This window comes from Pezoporus flaviventris, unplaced genomic scaffold, assembly GCF_033815535.1.
Source record: "Pezoporus flaviventris isolate CSIRO_AGI_PZ_B2104156 unplaced genomic scaffold, CSIRO_AGI_Pfla_v1 ptg000007l, whole genome shotgun sequence".
Lineage (NCBI taxonomy): Eukaryota > Metazoa > Chordata > Aves > Psittaciformes > Psittacidae > Pezoporus > Pezoporus flaviventris.
This window is the reverse complement of record NW_026892555.1, coordinates 39,099,281-39,125,318: the sequence shown is the minus strand read 5'-3', so window position 1 is coordinate 39,125,318 and position 26,038 is coordinate 39,099,281. Positions and strand designations below refer to the sequence as shown.

The following is a 26,038-nucleotide window of genomic DNA, read 5'->3' as shown; positions in this document are numbered from 1 at the left end:
GGTGATATGCAGGGTCCGATGTGAAGCCAAAAGCAGTCCTTGCTGTGGAACAGCATACTAGCTTAAATTAACAACTCTGACAACTTCCCCCTCCTTTTCTCAATGCAAAGATCACACTTCAGGCTGGAGGTTTAGATTGGACATTAGCTAAAATTTCTTCACCAAAATGGTGATCAGGCATTGGAACAGGCTTCCCAGGGATGTGGTGGAATCACCATCCCTGGAAGTGTTCAAAAAACGTGTAGATGAGGCCTTCAGTGAAATGGTTTAGTGGTGGACTTGGCAGTCCTGGGGTAATGGCTGGACTTGATGATCTTAAAGGTCTTTTTAAACCCAGCTGATTCTATATTCAGGCCAATCTTCTCCAAAACTTCAGGTAACCTAGTTGCTGCACCAGAAGTAATTCAGAACATTCACAAGATGAATTCAGGATTTTTTCCTCGATGATCAAAATGAATTAAGCTGACTTTGAACTGTGCTTAAATGTCCTTAAATATGCATCACTAGAACAAATATAGTGTGGATCCAATCTTTGATAATGACAGTGTTTTATTAAAAGACATGTATGCACTATTATCTCAGTACCATTTCTCAACAGATGAACTTCAATATTGATCTCTGAATAGCAAATAACCACCTTTTTTTTTTTTTCTTGTGGACTGAGCAATGGAGATAAAACTTAAAAAACCACTGATCCTCAAATATTACACTTTCCAAAGACCAGCTGAAAGAATTTTATGAGTAATATTGCCTGCTTGTGTCTCAACATATTATCACTTAAAATCCTGATTCTTACTGGTGCTTTCACAACTGCAGGATGAATGATTATATGCAGTATCAAATATAACAAACACATTACACAAAACCTCATATAATACTATCTTTAAACAAGCATATACTTAAAGCAGAATTAAAGCAGCCTCTGTTCAATGCACACCTGATGTTTGCCCACTAAAGTCCTCAGATTTTGGTCTTAACCAGTTCCGCTGACTCTTCTTGGACGAAACCAGAATCCAGTACTTCCCATTTTTACTGGTCTGAAAAACAAAAGGAAGAACGGACTAGACTCCAGCGAAACCAGTACATTCAGAAAGGCTGGGATGCAACAAGACCGAGGGATGGAAAAAATCAGAAAGGAAAAGTTAAAAGGAATAGATCCAACCCATGCACAGAACATTATGTACTGTTAATTATAAACTGTAGGAATCAATCGTTCTTGCATTATCAGTAGCAATTACGCACTTCAATTTGCAGTATACTTACATCATTTTTCAACTAATGCTATGCTGGACAGTAACACATAAAGAGATAAAATTAGACAAAAGCAAAGGAGTTTTCAATAAAGTTAAAAACAAAACAATAATTTCCACAGACCACAAATAATTTAGAAATAACAGCAAAACATGTAAAATGTTGGGCCCTGACTTGAGTTTCTTACTCAGGAAGGACTGAATAAGAGAAGATTTCTGGATTAGGCCCAACTTTACTAGAACCTAATGCCTTCATTCTGCTTAATTATACAGGAAATAGCAGCTTAAAAGGTGACCTGCAAAGGAAAATAAAATTAATTTAAAAAATAATAAAGCCTTTTAATGATGTACATGCTACAGGTAAATCCCAGTGGAGGCAAGTCTAGGTGTGCCTGAGCAAATCCAGAGGGCCTTTCTGGAATTTCCCTTACATCTCCCTTTTCCTTGCCACCATCCTTTTGTAATTTGCAGAATGTCTTCCTTTTCTTGCTAGAAGGCCTCCTGGATGACACAGGCGTAAGTGGAAAATGTTCAGTGCCTCACTGTAATGGGAAGGTTTATCCCCTCCAACTCTTGCAGAGAGTTAAGGGCGAAGCCCTATGCAGTGTGCACATACCCCACGTGGCATAGCAGGCTGAAGGTATTTGGCAGGAACCCAGGAGTAATGTAACATTTCCCTCACACAAACCATCTTCCCTTCGCACTTCCCATTCACCCCATCAAAGTATTCTTCCTTTTGGTACCAAGTTCAGCTTCACACAGCCTCAGCCTCCTCTGACGGTAAGCATGAATGTGAGCAAACTAGCGTCCTTGAACGTCTATTAAAGGCAAAAGTGCTTCAGAGCAACCAACTGAAGCTGACAGTTGAAGAGCATTTACTTGGGGCTCCAGTACCCAAAGAAAAAGTGAGAGATTTGTTTTCCACTAAGAAGCAAGAAAGTGAACACAACTCTCATCTCTTTTGGAGGTCCCCAAGTCATCTTCTTTCAGGGCAAAAATGCCAATAACTCCTCATTCACTCTCCCAGCAAGACCCTTATAAATTAGTTACCCTGCAATGCCTATCTCAGCATCTTCCACTGTCACAGCAGAAAGGAAGAGCTTCACTATTCAGATTTTTCTGCTAATGTAGCTCACAGTATGTAGACAATATTTAAGACAGCCACACAAATGTAATGAACTAAGTCCTCATGGACTTAGTCCCTCCACTACTGGTATTTACAGACTATTCCCTATTCAAAACTACACATGCCTCCCGCTCCCAAATTCTGCCTAAAATATTATAATGCCCTCTCAACACTGTTCATTGTTTTCTCTTACATGCTTATAGTACTCGGTTCTCACCACACATCTAAAGTCTCTCTAGCAAAAAGCAGATGCCCTCAGAAGACAGGCCATTAGAGGCATGGAAAGACTTGTATCAGGGGAAACTGAAACAAGTAAGCAAGCAATCAGATGGAGTAAAAATGCTGAAGGTACTCTTTATTCATTACTTTATTAATTTAGCAAAATCACAGTGCAGTGGATCCAGACGAGGTCAATGCTATACCTACTATTAGCTGTGGTCTCAGCTTCTAGACCATGATTAAGCAGAGCTCAACAACATACACACAAAAAGGGGTAAGTCTGTATGAATAATGAAAACATTTGCTACACTTGACAGGATTAACACAAAGTATACTATAATTCTTATGCTTTGTGACAATAAATCAGCTATTTGATAAAAGACATTTTCTTCTGCACAGAATATAAAAGTTGTCTCTGATAATGCTGAATTTTAGAGCACCTTTCTCAGAAGCTTTTGGAGCTAGGAAACGTCTGAGAATACTGAACAAAGATGAACCATCCTTCTCATAACTGCTTAGAGTGTTATTACGTTTTCTTCTGAACTAGATGAGTTAGGAACAATCTTTTAACAAATAACAAAGCTCAAATTATTTTCCACGTGAAGCAAAGAAGCATCACACTGCAGAAAGCACTGTCACAGCACATGCCCCAAACACTTTTGCGAAGTAGTAACAAAATACAACTGCTGTAATTTGTCAGATTACAATTCCTAGATCATCTCTGCCAGTATCTGTGAGGCACTAATTCTGCTAATTCTCCAGGCACCCTGTTAATTCCAGATTAGACAATATTTGAATTTCTACCATCTAAGAAGCCAAAGAAAACAAAACAAACCCCAAACCATAAGCTACATCTTTTACTCCTAGTTTTAATATTAAAAAAGACTAACATACTTTTTTTCAAAACTCACAGTTCATGTTTAAAAATCTGAAAAAACAGCTACACTTGAAAATGCTTTAAAACATTATTTGATATCTAAATTAAAAGGATAATGAAGATATTACATGAATGCAACCAATAATCCTCCTCCTAACTTGCATTTGTTACTTTTCTTAAATGTCCAGGCACAGTAAAGGACAACACCAGTTTCATGGTTATTTTCTTGCAAAATAAGAGTAATAATGAGAACACAGCATTGAGAACACTGTATCTGTCGTTCTGCCTTGTATACAGGATAGTGAATCTATCGAATCTTGGTATTAATCGAATCGAATCTTGGTATTAATCCATTTTAAACCAGAAGCAGATTCCTAGAAACATTAGTCATAATAATGGTGGAACTGGTTAAGAATTTAATAGTATTACAGAGTCATCCTGGGTTTTAAATATTTCTTTAAGGAAACAAAATGAAAAGCAGTTACTTACCCTATGGAAACTGTGATTCTTTAATAAGTGCTGTCCACACAGATCCCAGGTGAGTATGTACTCACATGAACAGGATCAAGTTCTCTGAAGACAGTAATGTCCACCCAGGCTGTGCCTGTGAACCCTCCCAACTGCTACTGGCAGTGGCATGAGGCGAAGGGTTCCTGACCAGCGCCATGCATGTCATCACACCACCTAACACGCTCTGCAGCAACAGCAGCTCCCAGTTCTGCTCTTCACTCACGCCGTGGGGAAAGAGCTGTTACATATGCCACTGCCATCAACATACTGCTCTGGGAGGTGACAACCTCCCTCTTCAGTAGCTGACATAGCCCTGCTGTTCCCAAACCTGATGCTGATGTAGAGGAGCTGACAAAGTTTGCTGTGGCTGAAGAAAGGGAGCAGGGCCATGGGAGAAGAATATGTGGGCAAGAGGCGATGTCCTAGCTGGGAGCACAGTGTGAGGAGTGGAAAGCTGAAACACAGACTGGCATCCTGGGTAGGGAAGAAGGAGGATGAACATGTGCAGCCCAAGGAAGCCAGGAGCTGCTGCTCACGGTGGTAAGGGAGCAAATTAAGCTCAGGATGCCCGATAACCTCTCTCACTCAGGTTTGCCAACAGTAAAGGCTCATTCAGAGAGAAGGACAAGAAACTGCTTGTGGTGCCTCTATGGAGAGTGTGCCTGGAAGAACCACAATCACTGTAGCATAAGTAACCATTTTTCTTCATTTCTGTATCAGGAGACTATTAGTCACCTGACTAAAAATGTTGTCACAGAGGAAACCTGCTCTGTCCAAGCAGTCAAGGATAGCTGCGGGAGCTGAGCTGAAGGAGGCATCAGCAAGCATCAGTCAACACAGCCATGTACCGTGGCTCCGCTAAAGAGCAGCAGAACTGAACTACAGATTTCATCATGTCTGCTCCTCACAGCTGAGGCTGCTAAAACTTGCAAATGTCACCAGTGCTTCCAGAGGTGAAGAGATCTACCCCTGGGTTAATGCAACTGAAGAAGGAGCACCATTTAGCTGCCTGCTTTCCTTGTGCTATGGGCTTACACACAAGTCTCTCACTGGGCAGTTCAGTTTGTGGAGGTGCAGATTTAGCCTTCCTTCCTTCAAACACCTCTGCTATGACAGCTGTTGGAAGGGGCTGAGGGCATAAGTGGTGACGGCTCCAGGACAGCACACTGAGACCTGCAGCCCTGCAAAGCTCAGCCACTCTTCTTGGCTCATCAAGGATCAACGTGCCTACTGCACACTAGCACTCAGAGCAGTAGATCTCACAGGCTTTGTGGAAAAATGCTAGGCTTTTTGCAGCAGAAAGCCTCATCTCAGAGCGGGAAAGGGGAAACAAAGTGAGAACTCTATGGCCTGAGGTCTCCTACATCTGGAAGCTCAAGCTGAGGCTTTGATGGTGGAGGACAAGGAGGAAGAACAGGCATTGCTGGGGTGAGACTTAACCAGAAGGTGGGTTTGACTGGGGAGCCTGCCTATGCTAGGAGGGGCTCACGGCTGCACTTTCACAAAGTGATACTTCATTTAATTTCCTGCCTATTTTATTGTATAATTTGGAAGTGATTTGAACAGGAAGCGACATGTATGCACATGTTTCTGCCCCAAGCAGTGAAGACACCTGGCACAACTGTCTACAAACACAGCACTGCAAGACAGCAGGAGGGACAGATCTCAACCCCTAGAGCCCTGCCTGCAGCCACCATGGCCTTTCAAAGGGGAGGCAGCAAGAGGGTCAGAGCCAACAAGTACACTACTGGACAGCAGCCAGAAGTTAAGACAGGGCTCTACAGCTCCTCGCCTTCAGCTTGCGAGGGAACAGCTTGTAAGAAGACACAGGGGTCCACGCTGAGGCCCGAGGAGGACAAGGTGGCACTGAGAGGTGGGTGAAGCCACTTGGCCTTTTGCATATTGGGGCAACAGTTACTGTAAACAGCCATTCAAAGATTTAGACACTGGCCCTACCACACAGCAGTGTGTCATGTAAGGGGAACACAGACACACACGAACAGCAAAAGAACAGATAGTTTGGTTGTTTTTTTTTAATATATACAAGGCTGTATTTATCTTATCTTGAACTTCAGGACTTCTCCTTATAGCAGGCAGCTAAGCTCAGAGACATCCTTCATGAATTCAAGCTCTAGCCTATATTACAGAAGCCTGGCCAAGAGAGCATGGCAGGACAGCAGCAAGAACATGCACAGGCTTCAGGAAGACACAACCAACTCCAAGCATGCAGCAGGAGAACTGCCCATGAAAGCTGCTGCAGGGAAACAGAATGATGTGGGCAAAACAGTGAAAATATCTATCCAGTGATCTTAGGTATAAACGCAAGAAATACTTAGAGATAATAACACAGAAGACTTTACCCCTCAGGGAAACAGCCCAACAACAGCCCAACATCAGCACTGAAACTAAACCCAGGCAACCGTTATAGTCTACTATTAGTGACAGCACATTACTAATACCTACTGTATGCAGAACAATGCTTATGATGCAAAGGGTATTACATAGAAGGTAGAAAGAGACAAGAATTTAGGTATTTCATCAACTCAAAATTTTAACAAAGTCCTTGTTGGTGTTCTGGGGTTTTTTTTGAATACATCCACAAACACAGAAACCTACTGAATATGCATAAAGCAGGAAAAAACCCTGACCTTTCAAACTAGTGTGAAATATGGGTAGCAAGGGGAACAAATGCACTAAAATGATGAAATCCACTTATTTTCTTTTGGGCAGTAAATACACAGATTACACTAGCAAACTTGTTTTAAACATACATACCTTTTATTGATTAATAAAGCAAGCATTTGAAGGAAAAAACCACTAGGTTGCTGTGGGACAGTAACCCCCATGAAAATAGGTATTTATACAGATTTGAGTATGAAGTATGACATGGCTTTTTTCACGATTTTGAGTAAGACCACTCACAATTCTTAAAAGGTATACTACAGTCACAAGATTTGGACAACCAGATTTTTAATTTTAGAAAATAACTCATTATTTTAATATGCTACACTAGAAATGGCATTACACAACCTTTTTCAGAATATAGAGGAAAAATTCTACCATGCCTGCCTTTTTCTCCTTAAGTTTCTGGAAAAGCAGAACATGAATTTACCAACATTTATTTTATCATGACCTAACAGTCTGTAATTTAAAGGAAAAAAAAAATCACAATACAATTCAGCATTTCTTTGTGGGCTTTCCATGTTTCAAATTGCTTAAGTTCAGTTTAAGTCTGAGAGCTCAGTTTTGGTTACTAAATGTTCTAAGGGATTCCCGATTATAGACTATATTTAAGAAAACAAGAGCAGCCTAGAGTTAACCTATCTGATAACTGTGGTTTTATGGACTTTTTAAGGATCAATATGGCACTGCAGAGATGTTTTTCTAACAATTTGGAGAGGCCATCATACAAATAACGTTAATATTATCACTACTGTTAGAATGTTTAAAACATACTTTGGAATCACACCACCCCACTCCACCCCCCAGGAATAATCTGCATCCATTTTTAAAGTGATGATGCTTCTGTTTGGTTACTGTTTAATCTGCATACAGGACCATGTCAAGGCTGAGAGAGTTGGGGTTGTTCAGCCTGGAGAAGACTCCAGGGAGACCTTATTGCAGCCTTTCAGTACTTAAAAGGTACTTAAGAAGGTACTTATAGGAAAGATGTGAAGAAACTTTTTAGCAGGGGCTGTTGCAATAGGATGAGGGGTAATGGTTTTAAATTAAAAGAGGACTGATGTGAGGAAGAAATTTTTACAATGAAGGTGGTAAAACACTGAAACAGGCTGCCCAAGGAGGTGGTGGATGCGCCATCCCTGGAGACATTCAAGGCCAGGCTGGATGTGGTTCTGGGCAACCTGATCGAGTTGAAGATGACCCTGCTCATTGCAGGAGGCTGGACTAGATGAGTTTTGAAGGTTCCTTCCAACCCAAACCATTCTATGGCTCTATGATAAACCTTAATCAAAAGCAAATCCTGAATATGTAAAAGTAAACACAAACACACATCATAAAGGTACATATGAGATTATACACTAATATGATCAGAAGTTAACTGATGTTCAGAAGGAATATTATTTTCCTTTGTCTGAAGACATCCTAAAATGAGACTAGACGCTTAGGCTAGATAAATGGTACATCCAGGCCAGTATTCTATCTCTGGTAACAGCCAAAAGTACGGAACAGGTCACAAACGTGTGATTTTTTTTCCTGTGTACGTTCTTGTTCTGAAAGGCAGTGGTTAGTCTGCCTCTTCCTTCCTCTGCAGAGATCTTCATGATGTTGCCCTCAATTCATTCCTTTCCCAGACCAAAGCCCCAGCTCACAGAAGTGTTCTTCATATGGAAGCCACCCCATGTAACTCATCATCCTTGCTGACCCTCTCTAAGCCTCTTCCAGTTCTAATAAATCCTTTCTGAGATGAAGGCTCCAGAAGCACACATAGCACTAAGCGGGGAACTGGACCATGCACTCTTGTAAATCACATTATCAATTTTATTCTATATTTCTTTCCTCTGACATTTGGGTTGTGTTTTGGTGACCAATGAGCTCATGATCTCACAACCAAATCCCCAAATCTTACTTCTCAACAGTAATACTCAGCTCAAACTCATTACCTTCATATATAATCAGGATTGTTCTGCCCAGTGCTCCTCAGTTAGCCTCATTTATCTACACCGAGTTTCATCATCCGCCCTCAGCACTTCTATGCCTTTCTACTCATCTCCACAGCTGGCTCTCCACAGCAAACTCGTTCACCCAATTGCTCATCCCCTTACTGATACCATTTACAAATGAGTTGAACTGCACAGACCTCTGTGGAACATAACTGGGACCCTCGTTAACTGAGAATTGACTATCTACTTCTGCCCTTTGATCCTGCCTTTTAATCTGTCATTTACTTGTACAAAGACTTTGCTTTTACAATATGGCTCCTCAGTTTCCTTAAAAAGCCTTTTTGATAAAGTTCACTTTGATTTTTGAACCAGAACATCTTGCTGATGCCTCCAAAGAACTCCCAACTCCCTAAGACTCCCAAAAGACAACTCATGAAGGACAGAAGTGACTGTGAGAAAGGACAGTGTCTCCAGCACATACACCACATCCTGGATGTAGGTGGTAAATATGTGGTAGTCCAAAGAAAGCAGCAGAAGTCCAGTCCTGCCCTGAATATCACACTGCCTGAACAACACTGCTGGGAGCAAAAGCTGTGACAGGGTTTAACACTGCTTGTTCTGTAACTTTGGATTCTCATATGATTTATTGGAGGTATTCCAATTAAAATGCTGATCCTGGTTGCCAGTCTCCTCTGCCTCTTATCCCAGCCTTCAAAGAAAGGCAACATGCAAAAAAGAGTGCCCAATCCCCAAGCAGCTGCTAATCTTCTAAGATACCCTACAGTTGACTAACTGCTGTTACATCTGAAAAGAAAATACTTACTAGATTATTGTAATTTTATCTTAAATAAAAAGTGTCATGTTTAGTCATGATGTCCTTTACTCCTACTGCTACAGCGGTGATGTTGGGTGACTATATCAGTGACCTCATGAGCTAAAACACAAAAGCCTTAGGAAAGGATAACTAAAGGTGCAGAATACTTAGCGTAATACCAAAGCAAATCCCTTTTCAAAGCAGTAATCAATGACCCTTTTAGATCCTGCACAGCACAAATATTGAATGTATTTCTGACTGTTCACGTACCAGCTTTGTCTATGCTATGATGTTAGCATACACCTTAACAGCTTACTCTGATTAGGGTGACTTCACAGAGTGCTGGCATGTCATTTTGCTATGAGGGCATCCTTGTGAACAAGGTAAGTAAATAGCTCTGCATTTGTTCCCATCTCTCATTTAGTGCATTGTGCAGTTCATTCACAGTGCTCTGCTTCAGTTTCAGTCATGCAACACATTTTGGGATGTACATCTGAACCTGTAAGCATTCTGAGACTTTATGCCAGATTGAGGAACAATTAAAAGCAGTTATGCATGACTGAACATAGCAGAGGGAGATGAAGCCAGGCAGTTAGTATCCAGAACAATCACTTTGAGTACAATTTTTGGATTTAGGTGACTGGCAACAACTACTGGATTGGGTTTCAGGCAGCAAAGGCAGAACCTGCCAGAAGTCCACACAGATTCTACCCTGGAGCTGCAGGAACAGAAAATCAGTCTGGGAGCTCCTGTCAGCCTGATGAAAAGTTGTAACGATGTAGTCACCAAACAACTTTATCACTAAATCACAAGGTAATCAGCTTATTATTGGCAGGGCAACCAAGTCAGGAAGGCAGATGGAGCACGAGAAGGTTTGTTTGAAGGGATAGGGTTTCCTGCTGGCACAGAAGCAGGTTGAGAAATGCGTATCTGTTGCCCTACTCTACCCCAGCTCTACCTCCCAAACACACAGGCTTAAGACTTTACCAACACAATGGCATATTCCTTCACAGTCCTGTTGGACACAGTTTATGACAGTAAGAATTCACCAGTGTCAACAGTGGGTGCTCAGTGATGAAAGGCCTGTGTCCTGCAAGGTAATATTTGCCCTCCATAAGACACCAAAACAACTTAGTAGGTTCTGCTTCCCTGATTTCCAAGCCTACAGTAAGCAATGGGAGAAAAAACACATGAAAGACTCTGCCTTAAATAGCTGCAGACTGCCAGTGGAGCAGGCTTCCAGAAAGGTGGAAGGAAGATGGTGACAAAAAAGATGGAATTAAAAACAGTCTTATGACTGTATGGCATGCATCAATGTTTCATGCACATAATGGGAAAAAAAGTCCTGGAGGGCAGATGGAAACACGAAATGGAGATGCTTTTGAAGAGTCCCAGAGAATGTATTCCTCTAAAGTGCTCTCCAACAAGATGCTTGAGCTCCTTTCATGCTGTAGGTAAGTAGCTGTAGGCTAGCAAAGCATTTGCAATCAAAAAGGTATGGTTTAGTTTTATTTTACTTTTAAAAAGTTGTGAAGAGTCTTACAATAGTTGTGTTCAATTAATTTTTCAGACAGGTGTTTAGAAATAAGGATTTATTTACTGACTTAACTGATGGTGAAATTTTTTCAATGAAAAAGTAATGACCTTAAAAACAAAGGTCATGCAAGGAGTGCTCATCCAGATGACCCTGAATACTGTCCAGGAAACATTTCTGATTAGCTCAACTGACACAGTGGTCTCAATACAGAACATCTTTCATGTTTCGCAGGGTGTTGGAGGTAAAGTGCTGCTTGACCAGTGTTTTGTTACAACTGTTTACGTTTAGCACCTTTGCATTGCCTGTTTCTTGTCCCCTTCCAGAACTGTATAATCCATTTCAATCTTCTGGGAGTTCTCCAGGAAACCTTCCTTTCACCACTCTGCCTTTGCAACCTCTTGCTGAGCTGAGCTGAGAATTTCAAGGTTCAGATCCACCTTTTGTTTATCTTCTGAAATCTGATGGCTATCTTTTAGCTAATAATTCCCCTCTTCACATGGGCTGCAGCTTTTTTATGTGCTAAGAGAAATCAGAAAAAATAAAGATGTTACTGGTCACCCCACTCATTACAATCTCTATTTTAATATTGCTAATGAGTTCCTTTGTGACCACATTCAAATTCCTTTCCCCCAACTCTTCTTTTCACCGTGTTCCCTTCAAAACTGCAAGATGCCTTCCAAATTACTTCCACATACTACATATGCTGTTGTAGGCTTTTTTTCTGGGACATACGTAATGGGGTAAGTTGGTTGCTATTGTTTCAGAACTCGAAATGGTCATACACTGTTGGATAGGCATTTGAGTATAAAGCGTTCTGCTTTGGGATCTGTTTTTCTTTTTTAAAAAAGGAAAAAAGAAAAAAACAGTAGGCATTACATTTGTAACTGCACACATGTGCAACTGGCTGTCCTTACGCTGAAGGATATTACTCCCTAGGAAAATTCCTAGGAGACTTAAGGGCCTCATTTATAAAAATAACAGGCAAACTGTGATAATACACTGCAAGGCTATCTATCAGCAAGCCTTATCCAGGAGTGCTAGAGGAGCATTTCCTCAAAGGAAAAAAAACAAAAAAAAGAAAAAAAAAAAGAAGGGGGGAGTGGGGGTGGGGGACAGGAACAAAAAAGAAAAATGAGGAAATATGCTAACGCCTCCTTTACCTGCAATGTTTGTGTCAAACCTCCCTCCCACACACTCTTTTCACTCTTTTTATGGCTCCTACAAATTACTGTAAAATACACTGCAAAGTTAAGACAATTCTGTAGCAGTTGTTAGATACAAGCTCACTCTACTAAACAAAAGTTTTAGAACAGCAACACAGTTCAAAATTCCTTGTGTATTTCACCCTGAGCAAAGACTGAGCATGCCAATGAAACTCCGCAACAGCACAGCATTATAGTTGAGGCTGCATTAAGATTTATAAACACACTGAGCATGACTAAGGTCTGGAGCAGGGGGGCAGCATAACCAAAGCTGGAGAAGGCTGTGATTAGCAATGAGGAAATGAGATTGAATCAGCTGAGAGAGGAGGCAGAAGTACAACAAGTTTGGGACTTGGCATAGCAAAGAAATATACCAGCAGAGCTTTAAAGTGAGACCAATGAGAAGATGCCATTTCAGGGAGAGGAGCAAGAATTTAAAAAAAAAAAAAAAAAAAGTGAAAAACATAAAAGCATCAGAAAGTGCGATCAAGAGCTCTGGTATTTGTAGTGTCAGGTACTGAAGAAACTATGAAGCCTTGAGTCAGCAGCACAGATGTGACAGATGACACTGGCTGGAAGGCATACCAACACTTGTTAAACTGAAGGACATGTTGCATGGGCAGGGGTGCAGGCAGCAGCAGGAGGAAGCAGAGCCCCATGTAATGCCATCTGTCCTTTACATCCGTGCATCCCTCAAAACATGGTCCTGTTCAGCCTCCAGACTGTTTCCCCTTGCACACACACATGGAGCTGAGCTTCAGGGAGCACAGAGGTGAACCGTGCCATGGCTCCAGCTCAGCTGGAACACGAATGCTCCATGCTGTGTCCAGTCGGGCTGGGCTGCTTCCTGCCTTCCCCACAGCCCCAGGGCTCCCCAGGGCAGGGAAGGGGCAGAGTGCTCACCGCTGTCATCAGCACCAAGAGCAGGGTCACCTCTACCCTAGAGATCTCCAGGCCTCCCAAACAGGGCAAGGTGTCTACAGGGCAGAGCTACAAAGACTTGGGCAGTGAAGATAACTTGATGACACACCTCATGGGATGGATCTTTTACACAGAGGGTGGAGAGAATAAGGGGGAAAGAGAAGACATGGAGGTACAAGAGAAATTATATAGTAAAGTTTCTCAGAAATCCTTCAGTACAGCAGGACTGGTAACTAGACAAGGGTAGCTGAAAAGAATTTGCTGGATTTGTCATGCAAAATTTTGGGATAGAGGATACCAACAGTAAAGGCTGTTAATCTGGGTGAGACGGTTAGAGAAATGTAGGGATGCAGGGACAGCAAATGAAGTGCAGAGGTGGCCAGTGAGTGACAGTGCATCTGTGGGGACAAGGAGCAAATAAATAAAACAGGAGTCTGCTTTAAGTTTGAGAATGGCAAAGGGAAAGTTGCTACCTGAGCAAGAGAGCTCTGCTCCAGAAAAAGTAGTTTTTAAACTGTGAAGTTTCACCTCCTGTGAAGTTATTGTGCAATTGGGCATGCAATACTCACCAGATCGGCTTCCTCCTTCAGCCTCTGCAGGATCCTGTAGCAGTTTCTTGGGTATTGTTCATGTCTGATGAGTCACAGTGCGCGCAGCAGGCCCAGGCCCAGCTGGACACTATACCATAGGTGATGCGACTGACCTCTATTTGCTGGGTTTTTATCCTGTTACCTTGGGCCTCTACTATGGCACTGTGCAGCATCCCGCAGACGGGGTGGGGGGTGGGGGAATACAAATCACTCCGGGATTCAGCAGCAGTATCACTTGCAACACCACAGCCCAGCACACTTACGAGGGCACTGATCAAGAATTCCGTTGTGTTTCTCTTCTGCTACATCCTTTGATTCATTCCCAAGGCCAGGTCCAGGTTTGCTTTCATTTATGTGGGCAGTGACCTGTACCTATTCATCCTGTAATGATTTGTATCTAAGTAGGGTCAGACAGATGAATCAGAGACCACCAGAGCTTTGGCAGACTCTTCAAAACTAATCAGACATTACAACAAACTTGCTTACAACCCCCACCATAAAAAGGTAACTCTTGACTACCTACAACATGTGTGGAGCATTTACCTCCAGTCAGAATGACCCTGCATCAAAGTACATGGGCAGCAAGTCAAAAGGGAGTAAATGCAAACTCCAGCACATTATAAACAAAACCCAAAGAAACCTTAGAGTAGAAACTAACCCATCACAACAAGCATTTACTGCACTTGCTAGAATAAGCAGTCCGTTTTGATATAACCTTGAGAATTAAGTTCAGAATGGACACATGATGCCATAAGAGGAACTGAAGTGTGTTCAAGGTAACATCCTACTGCAGACTAAGCCGCATTAAATTTTGTTAGTTATTTCCCACTGATCAACAGCCTAGACATTCCCTCTCACTACCTCCATTTTAAGGTTTACAAAGGAACAATCCTACCTATTATCTGCTTGAGTGAATCCTATGTTTTCATACTTAGAAAAGCAAAATAAAAGCAAGAACCTGAAAATACAGTAAAGTTTGCATGCAGTTTCTGTTTGTTACGGCAAATCTTTATTTTTACCATGCAGGAAGAATATCATGCAGAAGACAAAAAAAAAAAAACAAACAAAAAAAAACACCAAAAAAAGCAAGCATTCAAAGGATTATTTCTCATCCTCTACCTTTAAAGACTACTCTAAAAAATAACACAAATGGGTCTGAACAAGTTTATAACTGTTTTAAAGCATATCTTCTCTAAGCTACTGATATGCCAAAAGAACAATTCGGGTGGACGGACATTTCAGATCTGCATAGTCTTGGTCCTCTCTCACATACCCCTCTGCAATTTTCAGCAAAAGCAGCTCATACCTACTGCATGTCAGCTAGTGCAATTTTTATCAACCTGCAATCCTTGCTCAATAAAGAAGCAAACCCACTTAACTAAATCCAGGCTACCTCTGTCAAGGATGCCCTTCTCCTGCAACCTGACCAAACCATCCCTAGTTCCCAACATACAGCCCCAGTTACTCTGCTCTCACGGATCCTCCATCATCCATTAGCAATTGCAGCACCACACTCCTCCTTTGAAGGTTTCACAGCTCTAATGGCAAAAGTTAAGGAACCACTTCAGCTCCTTGCTGCAAAAGCCCGTAGGTCACTGTGAATCAAGTGTTGGAGTTTTCTATTAAATACACAGGCTGATCTTTATTTACAAGGCGGATGTTAAAACACCACTACAAACAGAAGCAGTACTTATTTACAGATATCATTAGCAATTTGCAAGAAAATGTAATAAAAACGGGTCACATACGAATGTCTGAAGCACTAAGTGGCTAACTGGATATTTCAGCTATCTTAATTAACTTCAGTATTGCATCAAATGCTGTAAGAGAGCGACAAATCACTAATGCCAAGTTAGTCATTTTCAGTAACAGTTCACATGGAATTTTTTCCTTCTAAATAATCAAAACAATTGGTCATTGGACCTTATAAGGAAAAGTGCCGTACCAAACAGAATTCCATAAAATACAGCTGTTTTAACTTCACAGTTCCTTCCAGCATCTTTGCAGCACCTGAATTCTGGGGCTGCATTTTCACGTTTGTTTTTTAAACAAGAGGACAAGATAAAAATATTAAAATAATGTGCTCAGATGCTTTCATCAGTTCTTGCGACAAAGACATTCAATAAAACCACACCATAGCAGATTTTAAACTAATAAACACCAATACTTTATTTTTTACCAGCAAAGTATTAGCCTGTGAGATTTATTGCCAGAAGGTAGCATACAGTTAGACAGACAAGACTTCTACACATAATTGGATCATCCATAATTATAATAAGATTACAGAAAAAGAGGAACACCAACTCTCTTTTTTCCCCAGACAAAACCCAAACCACCAGAGAATTAAATAAGAGAGGGTCTTCTCCTCTGAATCTTGTTATGCCACCCTTAAAGCATCTATTAGTAGCTAATATCAGGACAAAATACAGGACTACACAGAACTGCAGTTAGAATTCCGGAATTCCTGTGCTGTATGAAATCTAGAGAGGATAACACTTTTATGAACCCCAAATAGCAGCCTCTGCTCTCTACAGAGCATCTCCTGAAACACTCAGTTAAGCTTGCCTCGAGTATAGCAAAGTATGTTTTAAGACCTCGGGCACTGGGATACCTGCCAAGTCACAACAAATATGTATACATAATCTAATCTACTTAAATTTTGAGTGGAAACTCTGTGCCCTTTAGCTATATTCCTCAAGGCTACAAATAGCATACTTGTCGGACAGGATGAAGTGTCCCTGTGTAAGTAATAACTGAGCTCTTCTGGCATCTAACCACGCCTCCTGACTTCTTCCAAAACCAAAAGATGGGGGAGGGAGGAGAGATGAGGATGAAGGTGAGGTTTGGAGATAGAGGCAAAAGAAGACTTAGGAAGGGGAAACAGAGACAAATTATAGGTGGATTAGGACCAAGAAAGCAATCTGGCAGGTGATGAGCTGGTAAAAAAAAAAAAAAAAAAAAAAAAAAGAAAAAAGAAAAAAAGAAAAAACGGGGAACCCCATGAAAAGGAGGCCTAAAAAGCAAAACGGAGCAAAGCAGAGGCAAAGTAGCAGACTTACACTGCAAGGCACTCACTGTCCAACAGCTCTGAATACAGAGAGGATTACTACCAGCCATGGTACAGTCACCTTTTCTTAGGAAGGAAAGCAGGTGAAATGCTTGGGAACCTGTATGGGCTTCTACTGCTAAAAATAAAACTAGCAAAACAAAAATCAAACCCATTCAGAATACACACAAATGTAAACAAACAGGGGCATATTTTGACAGCACAAAGCAGTAGCTAAATAACTGCACTGCCTTCTAAAATGAGGGAATATTACTATTTTGCTTTAAAAGCAGGTGACTACTGGGTTTGAAATTTCATACTACACTTGTTTCTGTGACCTATGAACCTTCTGTTAAGAAAAGCTAAACAACTGGATAAATTTTAATAAGAGATCTTTGCATTTGGACTCTAGAAGAAAAATTTCACTGGCAGCCTTACTTCCTACCACTAACCAATCTCTTAAAATATAGTATCTAGTAATCCTTTAAAGCACTTGGTGTAATTGCACACAATAATGGGCAGACTTACCTGAAGCAGATCTAATGTGGTCTATGGTACTTGTTTTAGCAATAAAGAGAAAAAAATAATCAACCTGCTACCAGATATGTTACAACTACAAATTTCAAACTGCAGCTGCCCTGCTTACCCAAATCTAAGTACCAGAGGGCAGACAAGGGAGATGTGGAGACTTGTGCCCATGCCACCAGTGTTTCCAACTGCACAAACAAGCAGTCTTTAAGAAAAAAAGAAATACTTGTGAACACTAAGCGCGGATTCACGATCAGCCAATGATGTGCAATACAGTCTGACAGCATGGCACCCACCCAAGCTTTCTATCATAAAGAACACGTGAGAAAGTAACACACTGAAACTCGGCTGTAGAAATTAGATTTCTTTCCTGCCTCCTATCATATCACAGAATCTGGTGGAGTCAAGAAAGGTATGCATCTCCTTCTCCGGCAGAGAGAGCTGGAAGCTCATCTTACTAAGGCACACTTGTTACATATTATCTACCACACATAACACTCCTTCCTGACCTGTAGCAATGACAATCTACCATCCCTCTCCCCAAACACACTGTTCTCTCCTAGCCCTGCCACTTAACATAAGCTGATGCCACAGATTAGAGCTAGGGAGAAACCTCTGCTAAAGGGCCAGCTATAAAATGGTCAAAGAGAGTTTGGGTTATGTGAAGGTATGGCTAAGAAAAACAACATAACACTACCAAAACAGGTACAAGTGCCTGATAACTTCAACATGTCCCTTTCTGAAATAATTTTGTTTCTTTACCAAAGAAGACATGTGCTTTCAGAGGAGCCTGTAACCCAAAACAGAACATGAGAACATGTCAGGCATCTGTATTTCAGTCTCATTATTACCACAGTTGTCACCAAAACTTCACTGTTTGTACCCAAAAGCCTGTACTTGCAAAGACAAGCGCTGATACTTCCCGCGAATTACAGTGCCACAGAAACCAGCAGTGAGACATCACTTTTTAAAGAACCAACAAAACCAACACAAAAGAAAACACTGAAGAATCACTCAGCATGGATATAGCTCTGGTACAGATAATTGCTGCCAGTTAACCTCAAGGCCTGATCCCTCATCAGATCTGACAGCTGCCTTGGCAAGCAGCTTCAGCAGCTACTTTCTCATCTCTGGACCCAATCCCAAAAGCAAAGCAGCCACCTCCAGAATTAGGTAATTCCACCCAAGCAAGCTCTGGTGCATCCATAGGCAGAGGCAGCAGTGCCCAGCCAACACTATGAGCCAGCCAGACACAAGCTGCTCTCCTGACTGGGCTGTGCAGTGAAAGCAGTGCCAGGCTCGAGTGCCCATGAGCAGTTCAGAGGCAGGGGGGCAACAGCTCTAGCACAGCACCTTGTTGAACACTTTGGGGCTGGAGATGGACACATCTGTCCAGCTGCCACGGTGAAAAGAACACAGGGCAGCCCTCTGTCAGCCTATCCAGACCTTTAGGCATTTTAGGTGTACCTCCACACTGAAACAGTTCTAGGTACAGTGCTTCTTCCTCCCTCCCTCCCTTTCCTTCTTGCACTGTGCTTGTCTGGCCACACAGTACCAGACCAGAGAGATAAATGAGCCAAATTAACCCTACAGAAAAAATGCTGTTTCAGTGCAGTCTAATTTTGGAGTATTTTGGTGCCAGCACAAGAGGAGGCAGAGAAGAGCTGTTTCAGGTACAGGGGTGAGCAGGCTAGAATTCCCGCAGCTCTAGCCCAACCTCCAATCACTGAGAAAGTGCAACCACAGATTTCATCCTGGCACTAACTGGAGTGAGCAGCTGTTCAGAATCAGAACAGCAGAAATTTCAGCACCCTACTAAACAAGGGGATTTGGCACCACCTCTGTTTTGCAGACCCAAGGTCCAGGAGGGCAGTGAGGGGAACCAGCCTGGCAGAACAGATTGAGCACAACAGACTGAGTATCACAACACAGTGAGATGCTCTCACCTTAGCAGGGGTGATGAGAGGTACTAACTGACTAAGTTCATTTTACTGGCAGTGCACAGATTTCCTTGAATAAACTTGGTCAGAACTAAGTCAGCCAAACATCTACAATCACAACAGAGAGAAGCACTGGCCAATTGTTCCAACTCACTATTTCCACCACAGTGAAAACAGGTAGAGGTTTACAGTCCTCTGCATCAGAGTTAGCTACCAACCATGGAGACCAACACAGGGGGTTCTGAAAGGTCAATCTGAAAAGTATCACCTGTATGTATATAACCTTACCTTTCATACTGAAATACTGTGTTCTGATTTAACAGAAAGCAAATTTGCCATGTGATGAGATGGAGGAGTCTTAAAACAGCATCAAATCCAAGTAAACACTTTTTGCCTTATTTCAATACTGAGGAAAGGTAGAGAAAAGTTATCTGGACATACAACTCCTAATGACATCACGCCCTCTTACTTGGAGCATGTTTTCAAAGAAAGAATGAAAACATGAAGGTAAAGAGAAAAATCGAATAAAATGTAACATGATTCTTAAAAGTTGAACCATGTCAAACATCCAACTTTTTTTCAACATGGCAAAATATTCTTTATACAAAGGAAGCACAAGAGTTCAAGTCTCACTTGGCAAGAAATCTGATACATTACCACCTGAACAGTAGTTTGTTGAGCTGAGAAGGGTTAGTTCAAGAACAGTATGGCAGGAAAAAGAGCAGATCAAGAAGAGATGACAAGGATTTCTTTCTGAAAGGTGGAAGGATGTTATTTATGGACCTCTGCCAAGACTGGTCTTCAGTCTTTCTTGATTCAACATTTAAATTTTTTTTATGCTTTTAAATGAGCACTACCAAAATGTTTAGAAAATACAAGACTAGGAGGTACCAGAAGTATAGTGCAGACTGAAACAACACATGAGAAAAATGGCAACAAATCTTAAGGTCAGCAGTGACAGAAGTGGGATGAAAAGTAACAGCAAAAGAGTAACAGAAAGTAGGGAGTTCTGCTGAAAAGTGACCAATCATCAGCTGGAAGTAGCAGAGAAGGAGAATGTTTGTGTATAACCATCCTGTAAGCAGCTAGTAAAAATCACTAAAGAGGTGCTTCAGATGAAAGAAAATACAGGAAAATTAGGAAAAGCAGCTGTATTTCCAGTGCAGAAAGGGACAAAGAGATGCCACTACAGCAGACTATCAAGATCTTGCTGGAACACCATGTATAAATTGGTAATACATATTCTCAAAAATTTATTTGGGATAGCACAACAAAACATCGGACCAGAAGTTAAAAAAAAAAAAAAATCTTAAGTACACCAATGAGACAATCAGCAGGGCTGGCATAAAGAGTAAGTGTAAGCTTATTGAAAGTAACTTTAGGCTGGAAATTAAAGGGGTTCCTAAGCAACCAAACACTGGCTTTAAATTTACATGTCAGAAGACAGGGATGTGATTAGAGGAAAAAAAATGTAACTAGCTTGCAAGTGAACCTATATAGGTTTACAGAGACAGACATGGCTTCTGTGTCAGTAAGGCATTTGGCTCAGGCAGGGTGATTTGTTCCAGTTCTGGGTGATTTGTTTCAGTTCTGGGCGCTTCCATACTCATCAGAACACAACGATGGTCCTAGCAGGTCAGAGCAGAAGCCCATACAGCCCAGCATCCTTGCTCTAGTACCAGCCAACAGCACATCATGAGGGAGGCAAGCATATAGTATTTTGGATAGTATCACCGTTTGTGATTTAGGGGCTTCCCAAGCTAGACACTAATTTGGTAGGCCCCTCTTGCGCCCATGTAAGCTTTTTTACTCACACCACCCAATAGCAAGGAGTTCCGCAGCATAATTTCACATTTTATTAACAACTGCTTTCTTTTAGCTTGTTCTGAACCCATATCCCACTATTTCTCTTTTCTCTGAGGTAATGATTTCGCTCCCTCTTCATCCCATCTATGCCACTCACGATTCCTTTCTGATCTCATGTGACATGAAACCTCTACTGTACTCTCCCTTTTGTAGTCTCTTACTAGGCTACCTAGCCCTTCCTTCCATGGAAGCCATTTCACTACTTATTTTCATATTCATTGCCTTGTCCTGTATTCTTGCTATTCTACATCTATCTTTTGTATAGTACTCAGGAGACAGGCACACCACAGATTTCTGCCTTTTTTATTGCTTTCCTAACAATTAATTCCCTATGTCCAAAGTACTAGAGTAAGCTTGACATCTACATCAGGCAAGTGAGCATAAACTTGAGTAACAGTGGGGGTGGTAGGAGGACACATGAACAAACACAACATATTGGTGAAAAGGTAACAAATCATGGAAAATCAAATCAAGCTCTGCAACGCAAGCAGAGTTCTCTGAAGGAATGAATACACATGTAGATACGGGAGATGCAACTGAATGACATGCAGGCATACCTGAAGTGGTTAGAGACTGACAGGTGAAGCTGAACAGACTGGTAGTTACTGCCTCTTCCAATAAGGAGATGTGAAATGAGATGACAAGGACACAGACTCAAGAAGGAAATGTACTGTTCTTCACATGCTTCTGCTGGGGAACTCCTTGCAACAGGGTGTTTAGACACCTAAAGAGTTTACAAAGGCTCTAGAGGTCACAGTAAGTAGCTACAGAAAAAGTCCAGTAAAGGTTAGTAAATACAAACCCACTATGCCTGGCTCAGGAAGCCTTTGACAAGCGAATTACTGAAGATCACAAGAATACTCTGAGAAAGCCAGCCAGATATGATTGCCCTGCTTCTGCACCTTTCACACCTTTGGTTTTGCCACTGCCAGAAACAGAACACAAGGCTTTGATATCCACACAAGTGTAATTATTCTTATTGTATAAAATGCAAATACAGAATTTGATTAGCATGTATCAGGTTGATTGAAAGCAGTATTTGTCATGTCAAGGCCTTGATTTGGCTCTTAAGATCTGCGATAACAGTTCTCTAACAGCTTGATCTGAAAGCAGGTCAATTCCTCTGTTAACTTGCACAAGAGCCGATACTGCTCTCAGTAGGTACAAATGCTAACTCAAATCCAGCATATTTTACTATTGGCAAAATGAGTAGGATCACATTTCACCATGCTGCCAAACACTTGCCATTGTAAGACAAACTCTTCTACATCAGAAAAATCATGACTTTGCCAAACTGCCATTGTTTGGGATGAAATTTTACAAGTTAGTGTCTGGTTCAGTGTTTTGGTTCTTCACTTTTTTTTTTTCATTCAAAACAGGACAGCCATTTCAAAAAATAAAGGTTAATGTAAAAAAAAGTTCTATCTGTGTTAAAAGCTTCTGGCAGGTTTTTCATATTCCTAGAGCTTTGAACCCGTCCTTTGGTATGGAGACTTGAAATTAACATGGGGATAGTGGTAAAGCTGTCATTTCTGTGAACTCTACCCAAATCAGGCCAATTTCTTGATTACTTATTTCACAAGCCCTTTATAGTCATTCAGAAACCAATCTTTTGAATCAGATAATTGAACACTGTCCTAGAGGACTCAGATTCTACTAGAGATCTCTGTGTCATCTAAACTGAATGCTACAGAAGAGGCCATTAATTTTCCAGGTCCTTGGCATGGGTCTAGAAGGAGTGATTTGCAGAAATACTTAGTGCCTGCAGCTGCAGTGGAAAGCAGTGAAAGTTGTGTTGTAAACAGATTATGAAGACAATGGTTTTGAAAAACTCAGCCTATGATCTCAAAACAGGTTCTCAAAAAAAAACCAACCCCAAAAAACCCCTCAGAAACTTGATTCTTAAAAAAACAATCCTCAGAAAAAAATACCCCAAAAGATCCATTTACTTTATTCTCACTCTTTATTTTATCCTGTGTATGCACTGCAGGGTTTGGTATCAAGGTGTTTACAGTACAAGCGTCATGATGAAGCTTGGGCAAGTAGTGTCTCTCCATCACAAGGGTCAGAAACAATGTACAAGCAGCTGGGTGTTTCACTAGGGTATGGACTGTGGCTGTAGGGCAGGATTTCTCACAGTATCCAGAGCCTGAGGCAAAACATCAAACGTGCTAGGGAGCATACCAGAACTCAGTATAAATATGTTCCATTGTCAAGATCCATGTATAAGTTTCCAGCCAGCAAACTGGCTTGTGAACTCCCATCTGCAGGATACATACAGCTCCGAGAACTAGCATCCCACTGGGTATTTGCCTTCAGCGATCCAGGGCCTGAAAAGCAGGATAGCATAGGAGTGCCCATTGTGATGACTGAGAGGAACATAATTTGGCTCTGTGTAAATGAGGGGCAGCTGAATTTACTATTTTATTTAAAATTCATAGTGTCAGCTGCTGTTGTTATATTAACACTCAAACAGGGTGCATATATGCAACCACAGGTACTTTAACTGCATTTCCCCTTTCCTTTCCATGTGTCTCAGTTCTCCTCCTTCAAGTAACACTGTAAGCTTGTCTGGGGAAGGGCAGATGCCTGCTCTGTTTCTTTTCAGCCTCTAGTACACTGAATCCTAAAAATGGATGCTACTTTTTTTTTTAAGACATGAACAAAGCAACACAACTCCAAAAGCCTCCTTTAGTTCTATTTATTCTTACCCAGTCATCAGTGCTTAGAAACAAACATTCTTCCTCTCTACTGCTCTCCTGTGAAAGACCACAGTATCTATAGTTACTGGAGAAGAGTGCTTCAGTTATCTAGGCTCCAATCCTTCCCATGCTTTACTTTTCAGCTTGCCCCAGAAGGCTTGCTTTCTCAGAGGACAGCAGAACCAAGATTTCTCCTTCCAAAGGCTACTGAAATTCTCTCAGATCACTGGGAAGCTCATCACTCCTTAAGGGAGCCAAATACCAAGATCACATCTGAAACTAAAGAGCTGAAGAGTCACTCCTGATCAACTTACAACTTCCAGACAACTTGCCAGGCCTCCCCAGTGCAAGCAAAGCAGTGAGACTGCAACTCTAGCCCTAACAAATGCTGTCTGAGAGCACAGGCTGAGCTTTATTAAAAAAAAAAAAAAAAAAAAGCACCATCAACTTCCCCCAAGACATTTCTTTTCCTCTTAGCTGTAGGTCTTCCTGCCAAAGGAAATCATATTGGGCAGGTGGCACACACCACCACAGCAACACTGCAAAACTCTCATCAGAAGGACAGAAGCAGCATCAGAAACAGCACCTCAACTTCCTTCAAAATATCTGTGATTTTCTAACAACCGTAAGAAGCAAACATCACCATAGCTCCCTATCCTAATACAGAATGGCATGACGGAAAAGGGGACAATTACATCAAACAAGAATCTTTCCTATTCCTTTCTTAAGCCATGCCTGCCCTACAAATGTCATATTTATGTGAGGTTGCCACATCTCCTCAGCCACTTGAAAAACAAATTTATTAAAGACAAGACTGTATTATTTTCATAGAGGTCGCTTAAGAGCTTTCCTCCTTAGAATCCATGTGAAGATACTTCCCTCTTTGGTTCAGTGGAGCAGCACAAATTTGTGGCTAAGAAATTTTGGGCGTCATTCTGAAAAGAACAAACAAGACAAAGTCCAAGTTCCCGCAAATATCCCCTCAGGACAGCTATTTATTTTACATAATTCTTCCAGCTGTGCAAAAGGTGCTCTAAACAAACACAAGTACGTTGCAGAAGAAAGGGAAGCAGCTCAACACAACCTGCATTACGGCAGAGCTCTTCCCCGCAGAGGAGAAGTCTGAGCCCAGGAAGCTGCTGCAGCACGTAACACAGGGCAGCAAGACTCAGGACCTGAAACTCTGTTGGCAGATGAACATTTCTGATGGTTCATCTCAAGGAATGCGTTAAGAATAGCACACAGGGATTCACTGAAGCATTCAAATAGTTAGAGGATCAACATATTTTGCAGGTATGTCCTTGGCCAGAATCTGCTAGTGCTTTGTTTGTAAACTACTTATCAATACAGAAATACACTGTTTTCTACTGCTCCTGTGTCACAGAGCAACATCAAACTGTGCAGAAATAAGCACACAAACATTTTTCTTTTGCAACCGATGAGTAATATGTGACTGAAAAATTATGAAAGCAGAGTAGAAAAGCAATCTGGGACTAGGAAATGATACATTAAAAAAGAATAGTAATAAAACATTCATGAGAGGATGAATCAAAATAAAAACCAAACTGAACATTTCCTATAAATCAAATATTTCAAAATACTAAACAGTAAGATCTGAGTATGCAAAACCTAAACGCATGCAAAACTAAAAGGGACAGATCAACAAGGTGTTTTGAAGTAGTATTAAAGCAGATGGTCCACCTTGAGAAGGTAGTTTTCACATGCACTGGTATCTCCTGACAACCTTATTTTATGTTTCCCCCCTTTTTTTTTTCCTTAGAGATATAAATAAAAGACGCTGTTGAGGAAAAATGCACAACCTTTGAATGAATAACAAGGTGGGAAACAAGTTATTACTAGGCACAAAAAGAGAGAAAGCAGAAATCCAGAAAACCTGAAGCATAAAAATCAAAACCAGTTTATCTTTTTTGAGGGCAACAGGATGCAGTGATGACGGCTAGGAACACACACTCTTCTGATCCTCTTTACTATAAGGAATTTATCATGGGCTTGACCTCTCATCTGTCTTGGCTTTTTACATTTAAAAGTTCTGCTTTGGCAAACACATTCTCATCTTTAAAATATAATTATGGTCTGAAAGTTGACACTAAAAATAGCACTAAGGAGATTCATATTTATGTCTTCCTGATTTGTGTATCAATTTACTTGATTGCAACTGTCAGGCGTTATGTCCTCTGGTCCTCACAACTGAGTTCTCTATGAGGGTTAGTCCTAAGGAGATGTTTGACAGGATGACACTTCTAAGTATAAATCCATAAATAACACTT

At 41.2% G+C, this 26,038-nt stretch overlaps 1 protein-coding gene across 10 annotated transcripts in view; it reads right to left on the bottom strand.

Annotated features, from left to right (window-relative positions):
* Positions 1-26,038, bottom strand: part of PLAG1 (PLAG1 zinc finger) — a 52,771-nt gene that overhangs the window by 11,605 nt on the left and 15,128 nt on the right. For 5 of the 10 annotated variants that reach the window (XM_061448444.1, XM_061448439.1, XM_061448446.1 and 2 more), the window contains one exon: positions 938-1,037. The gene's annotated coding sequence lies outside the window, so the exon portion shown is untranslated. The other 5 variants (XM_061448442.1, XM_061448449.1, XM_061448443.1 and 2 more) reach the window with 4 other exon arrangements.